The sequence below is a fragment of the Arvicola amphibius genome, chromosome 3 (assembly GCF_903992535.2).
Source record: "Arvicola amphibius chromosome 3, mArvAmp1.2, whole genome shotgun sequence".
Lineage (NCBI taxonomy): Eukaryota > Metazoa > Chordata > Mammalia > Rodentia > Cricetidae > Arvicola > Arvicola amphibius.
The window spans coordinates 159,848,969-159,856,548 of NC_052049.1; the positions used below are offsets into that span (position 1 = coordinate 159,848,969).

The window sequence follows — 7,580 nt, forward strand, 5'->3', positions numbered from 1 at the left end:
TCCAATACCATACAGATCTGCCAGGTCCTATAGCACAAGGTAATGCAGAAATTGGTTGATTACTGATTGGACATGTGTTGAAGGCCTCAGAATTCCATAAAAAACATCATGTCAATAGCAAAGGTTTAAAGAAAGAGTTTTCTATTACATGGCAACAAGCTAAGGAGATTGATTATAAAGAGATGTACTACTTGCTCTGTCTATAACCAAACACTGCTATCTGCAGGACTAACCCAAAGGGTACTCAAAGGAATGAAATATGATAGATGATTGTGTTCCATTTTACAAAATTTTAAAAATTAAAATATGGCCCTGAGCCGGATGGCAGAGGGGCTGCACCTGGCCTTACAGGCTGAGAAGAAAGCCAAGGTGATTGCAGTGATGAATGCTGTGGAAGAAAATCAGGCTCTGGGCCTCAGAAGGTGGAGAAGGCCAGCCCTCCTGCTGTGCAGAGCCCACTGAGCCTGCGTCACTTACTGTGGCCACCACCCCTGAGCCAGTGGGGGCTGATGCTGGGGACAAGAATGCCACCAAAGCAGCTGACGATGAGCCTGAATATGAGGATGGCCGGGGTTTTGGCATTGGAGAGCTGGTATGGGGGAAACTTCGGAGCTTCTCCTGGTGGCCAGTCCAGATTGTGTCTTGGTGGATGACAGGCAGGAGCCGAGCTGCTGAAGGCACTCGCTGGGTCATGTGGTTCGGAGAGGGCAAGTTCTCAGAGGTGTGCATGGAGAAGCTCATGCAACTAAGCTCCTTCTGCAGTGCGTTCCACCAGGCCACCTACAATAAGCAGCCCATGTACTGCAAAGCCATCTACAAAGTCCTCAAGGTGGCCAGCAGCCATGCTGGGAATCTGTTTCCAGCTTGCCATGACAGTGACTAAAATGACTCTGGCAAGGCTGTGGAGGTGCAGAACAAGCAGATGATTGAGTGGGCCCTTTGGGGCTTCCAGCCCTCTGGTCCCAAGGGCCAAGAGACACCAGAAGAGGAGAAGAATCCGTACAAGGAAGTTTACACAGACATGTGGGTTGAGCCTGAAGCAGCTGCGTATGCACCACCCACACCAGCCAAGAAGCCCAGAAAGAGCACAACAGAGAAGCCTAAGATCAAGGAGATCATTGATGAAGGCACAAGAGAGCGACTAGTGTATGAGGTGCGGCAGAAGTGCAGAAATATCGAGGACATTTGTATATCTTGTGGAAGCCTCAGTGTCACCCTGGAGCACCCACTCTTCATTGGTGGCAAGTGTCAGAACTGTAGGAACTGTTTCTTGGAGTGCACATACCAGTATGACGACAACAGATACCAGTCCTAGTGCACCATCTGCTGTGGGGGGCGCGAGGTGCTCATGTGGGGGAACAACTGCTGCAGGTGCTTTTGTGTCGAGTGTGTGGATCTCTTCGTGGGGCCAGGAGCTGCCCAAGCAGCCATTAAGGAAGACCCCTGGGATTGCTATATGTGTGGGCACAAGGGCACTTATGGCCTGCTGCAGAGACGGGAAGACTGGCGGTCAAGGCTCCAGATGTTCTTTGCCAATAACCATGACCAGGAATCTGACCCTCCGAAGGTTTACCCACCTGTCCCAGCTGAAAAGAGGAAGCCCATCCGGGTGCTATTTCTGTTTGATGGAATTGCTACAGGGTTCCTGGTGCTAAAGGACCTGGGCATCCAAGTGGACCACTACACTGCCTCAGAGGTGTGTGAGGACTCCATCACAGTGGGCATGATGTTGGGGACGTCCACAGCGTTACACAGAAAAATATCCAGGAGTGGGGCCCATTTGATCTCGTAATTGGGGACAGTCCTTGCAATGACCTCTCCATCGTCAACCCTGCCCAGAAGGGGCTTTACAAGGGTACTAGCTGGCTCTTCTTTGAGTTTTATCACCTCCTGCATGATGTGCGGCCCAAGGAGGGAGATGACCGCCCCTTCTTCTGGATCTTTGAGAATGTGGTGGCCATTGGCGTTAGTGACAAGAGGGACATCTCACGATTTCTCGAGTCCAACTCTGTGATGATTGATGCCAAAGAAGTGTATGCTGCACACAGAGTCTGTTACTTCTGGGGTAACCTTCCTGGTATGAACAGGCCATTGGCATCCACTGTGAATGATGTGGATCTGCAGGAGTGTCTGGAACACGGCAGAATAGCCAAGTTCAGCAAAGTGAGGACCATTACCACCAGGTCAAACTCCATAAAGCAGGGCAAAGACTAGCATTTCCCCATCTTCATGAATGAGAAGGAAGACATCCTCTGGTGCATTGAGATGGAAAGGGTGTTTGGCTTCCCTGTCCACTACACAGATGTCTCCAACATGAGCCGCTTGGCGAGGCAGAAACTGCTGGGACGATCGTGGAGCATGCCGGTCATCAGGTCATCTGCCATCTCTTCCCTCCGCTGAAGGAATATTTTGCTTGTGTGTAAGGGACGTGGGGGCAAACTGCCGTAGTGATGATAACAAAGTTAAACAAACAGACAAAAAAAAAAAAAAAAAAAAAAAAAACAAGACACAATAAAACACCAAGAACGAGAGGATGTAGAGAAGTATCAGCATCCAGAAGAGAAAAAGGAATTTAAAACAAACCACAGAAGAGGAAATGCCAGAGGGCTTGGCCTTGTGAAAGGCGTTGGACTTCACCTCCTGAGTTTTCAATGTTAATCTTCAGTCCTATTTAAAAAACAAAATAGGCCTTCCCCTTTTTCCCCTCCTTTTTCTAGGAGGTAAACCTCTTGTTTTCTACTCTTTTTCAGAGGGGTTTTCTGTTTGTTTCGGTTTTTGTTTCTTGCTGTGACTGAAAAGAGGGTTATTGCAACAAAATCAGTAACAACAGAAAGTAGTAATACTTTGGACAGGAAAGGGAGAGAGGAAAAATTCTATAAAAATTTATATATTTAAAAAAAATTTAAAATATGTACATCATAGCATTGGCACTTATTCATGTTTTCAGTGGGCAACTGCTTTAAGCTAAGAAAAGGCTGATTCAATAATCACACATTTATTAGAAGCTATGGCCATCACGGTTATACCTGCAAAAATAAAACAGATAACGGTCCAGCATGTGTCTCTAGAAAATAAAAGGTTTTTTGCCTATTATAATATGAAGTATATTACAGGTATACCACACAATCCTACAGGTCAGGCAGTTGTAGAAAGATCAAATTGAACTCTAAAGGATATGTTAAACAAACAAAAAGTGATGAAAAATATCCCCAGAAGTAGATTATATAATGCTTTATTGACCTTGATTTTTTTTTAACACGAATGAGAAAGGAACAACAGCAGCAGAGGGTCGTTGGATAATAGAAAAGTCTTCTGAATTAAATCTGCCGGTATATTTCAAGGATGTGTTGACCTCACAATGGAAGCCAGGAGATGTGCTATGTTGGGGAATAGATTTTGCTCCTGTTTCCACAGGAGAAGAAAAACTATGGATACCATCAAAATTAATAAAGATTTGGTATGAAAAGGAGAAACCTCTTGAAAAAGAGAAATAACAGCTCATCCATAATGGTGACAAACATATAGGTAGTCAGGAAACCCCTATGGTTTGGGCTGGATTCTGCTCTTGTCTTTACAAGAAAATACACATCTTCAAAAATTCAAGAGAACCTGGATGTTCGGATGCTGACAGCAGGAAAAATAACTATCAAAGAAGGATCATCAAGAAAAAAAGAGTATGCCTTGTAAGGACATGTGATCAAAACATATACATTTTAGTATCATATATATACACATATATGTGTGTGTGTGTGTGTGTGTGTGTGTGTGTGTGTGTGAAATATAGAGCTGGCTTTGGAATTAGACAATGGCTTTGTCCTACTCTAAATCCAAGCATATTGTTAAAAGAAAAATTCAAGGTTTCTATCTCATGTCAAGAGCCATCTGGTATGGGACAGAAAGAAGAAAGAATTTAGAAAAAATTACTATTCTTTATACCTATTTTTGTCTTTATCATACCTTTCATTGAATATATATATAATATAATATATATATATTTATATGTCTGTATATGTCTATAAAATAATGTTTAAGTTATCCAAGATGAACTGTTAATTTTACTGTGGTAATCTTTGAGGTTTCCAGAAAGAAGATGGGGCCCCACAACAACTTAACCTGGTTGATATGACATAATGATGCTGATAGCCTACTATAAACCTGCTTTAGGTTCCAGCACTCAAGTTGATTCCAACTTGGTTAGCTGAAATGGTGCACCCTTTTACAATGTTCTGGCTAGTGCTTCAAATAGAAACCTATAAAACCCTACTGAATACTAAAAGAACATTTGCAATTATTCCAGTCAGTAATCTTGGAACTTAACCATCATTTTACTTTCACAGGATCCTATAGAAAACTCATCATCTCCCATGACAGCTGGAAGTAATTTTATAAGACAATCTCCCCTCTCCCAACAAAGTTTGTCCTCAGGGTTAGGGACATCATTTAGTGGTTGATTATAATTGGTATATGGTTGGTGGTTCGGGGGAAAATTGTGTAGGTAAAGGATCCATTTTGAAAAAAAAAGAGAATATTTGCTGGGATAATAGATTAGTGTGAGCTTAGTCACACTAATAACAATAGTGCGTAATGGAGTGAATACTTGTGAACTATTATTTATAGGCAATTTACATTGGTATAGATACTTGTACATTGATACAAACTTAAATTATATTGAATATGTTCCTATTTTTGTATACAATATTTGTATATTTAGGCATTTTGTAATATTGTATACATGCATGCTTCTACTTCTGCTTAAGACATTTTGTATATTGATACAATTTTAGGATATACTTACGATATTGCAATATACATTTGTACCTCTGATGAAGCCACTTATACATTTTGAGATCATTGTCCTCATTTGTTGCACAGTTGTTTATAGATTATTTAATATTCTAATGTGAAGTCTTAGTCTTTAAGTTATGTAGGTATTATAAATCAATAGTCATCCATGTTTGTAACACTTATAGTTAGACTAATCATGTTCTTTAGATACATAGAGATTTTATTCTGAATAGATAGGTAATTTTCAACCCCTTTAAAGAACTGTAAAATATGGCAATTAATAACTTAAGGTTCTGTTGAAGTGAGATACAATTGCTCCTGGCAGCACTGACCTATCTCCAAGAGAATGTTGAGCACTGAAGACACTCCTCTTGGAGCTTGTTTTCTTCTTGGTAAAACTGGCCTTTGTGCAAGGAACTGCTCATGCATCAACCACTGACAAAATGCACAATGTCCAGACAGGACAAGCAAGATACAAGAAAAAAGAGTCTCAAATCTTGCTAAGACATGGTAAGATGATTTTGAAAAACTTCCTACCTCAGAAATGGTCTGTCAGTGACTCTAGGCCTCAGCCAAAGGTGCTTGCTCCAATGTTGCAGACGAGACTTTGAGTGATGGCCTAGGTAGCCGGTTGTCTCTGTTATTTGTTGCACATTTTGGAAGGTACTTGATTGTACTTCCTGTTTACTCAAATAATAGTATTTCCCTTCTCGGGTCTTAGATGGGGTTGAAGACTAGATAATTGTAGTTACTTTCCTCTCATTACTTAGCCAAGTTATTTATTATATAAGATGTAAACTTATAGAATAGGATAATTATTGAAACATTTATTACATGTTTCTTGCTTGATATTGCTTATGCTTGTTGTAATTTTCATTTTTATACCTTTTTCTTATAGTATATAACTTTGTATTAGGCTTAGAACTTTCTCATTTAAACAAAAGGGGAAGGTGCTGAAGGAATGATAACCTTTAAGTTACCTGCCCACTTGGGTGTGGCCTCTTAAACTACATATGCCCATGTAACATGTGCTTCTGGCCTCTTTTCGGCTGTGGGATTTGGTTGCTATTTCCTGTTCCAGCACACAAAATTGTGAGTCTACCTCTAAATAAATAACCTTCTGTAATACTCAGTTCTGAGCTAGTGTGGGCTTTCTTATAAGCGTCCTTCTTCAAACAACTCTAGCATGGATAGAACAAAGGTCTTTTTCCCATTTCTGGCTAAGATAGACAGGTAGCCAAACTGTTAGCTTTGACCTTTTATCCCTAAACCTACTCATGTTCTTTTCTACTGTTGTCATAATTTCACCCTCATAAGAGATAGCCCTACTTTTATTAGAGAAGTAAATTAAAGGTTTGTCTAACTATATTGACAGAAACAGGCAGGTTATGACTCTAATGGCCTATCTAAGGGTCCTGAATGATACATTAGTGGTTCCATTTGCATCATGATATAGAGTTAATAGTCAGATGAAGAGAGGAAAGGAAGTATTTGAGTGAATAGAGGACCAAAGAAGAAAGAATAAATTGACTGGAGAAAAGATATATAGAAGGGAAATAGGAGGTCTTTGAGCAGAGTGAATTATTATATCTCAGAAACAGGGCTGAGTTTATATATTCCCTAGACAGACAACCAGAAAAGTTGATAACAAAGGACACTTCACAGTGTCCTAATGAAAGCCTTTAGAGAATGTGTTTTCTTTTTTGACAAGGAGTTTAAAACCTGTTATAAACTCACAGTAGTATCTCTCCATCTCCATACAGATCATTGGACTCCTCCTCGCATCTTTTCTCCTATGCAATATTTATCTTGAAAATGATGAACCCTAAACTTGATTCTGATCACTCTGATTGCTATTGGACTGACAAGATCAACGTGTGGGGGCCCTCCCACATAGATTTTCAGAAGAAAAAAGTTTAGAGTGTTGTAAGGATTTGTCTCCAGCTTGAATTATAGTGGTATGCTCTCCCAGTTATACATCCTATGGAAGAACTGCAGTGTTTGTTTAAACTGAAACAAAAATCATAATATCTTGCATATAGGCAACAATTTCCTTATGAATAAGAAAAATTATTAGTGAGAAAGGCTCTTTCCATATAATATGTAGTGGACTTTAACCTAATGCCTTGGATATAGAATTCCTTGCATTTTCTTTAAAGCAAGCAAACAAACAAACAAATATTAATATGATAATAATATTAATAATAATAAATATAATCATATATATATATTCTTTGTTAGAACATGAAGGTGAACAAATTTTATCATTCTACATTTTGTTGTAAGATCAGTTGAGGGTTCAGCCCTTAATGGTTGCTTGAGACTTAAGTGGAGCCTCTGGATCCTTAGGGAATCCATTTATTATTTTTGCCAGTATCTGAATCTTGACCAGTCAAGATCTTGCTAACCATGTAGGTCACATTAGAAGCGTTCAGAATATTTTTCTTTTTGTTCTTCTTTTTCCAGAATGGGCTCTGATTAGAGTTTGATCACTGGAACCCCCATGGCTTCTTTCATCAAGAAGACAGATGTCTTATCAGAGGGGTAGGTCCTGTGAGTGGTCCTAGGACATCCTCTGAAAGATGCTATACATCAAGAGTTGAGATATTAGCTCTTCCTCTAATCCCCCTGTCCTCATATAACAGGCTTCAAAGCTTTGGCACTTCAACAACTCAAGTAAAAACCATATTAATCATATAGCATTAAAGATTGAGTGACATTTATTTATTTACTTATTTTATTTATTCATTTATGTATTTGCTTAGTTTTTCGAGATAGAGTTTTTCTGTAGCTTT

General features: G+C 39.7%; 1 pseudogene; it reads left to right on the forward strand.

Annotated features, from left to right (window-relative positions):
• Positions 1 to 354: 354 nt before the first annotated feature.
• Positions 355 to 2,423, forward strand: LOC119810201 (annotated as a pseudogene).
• The last annotated feature ends 5,157 nt before the right edge of the window (positions 2,424 to 7,580 follow it).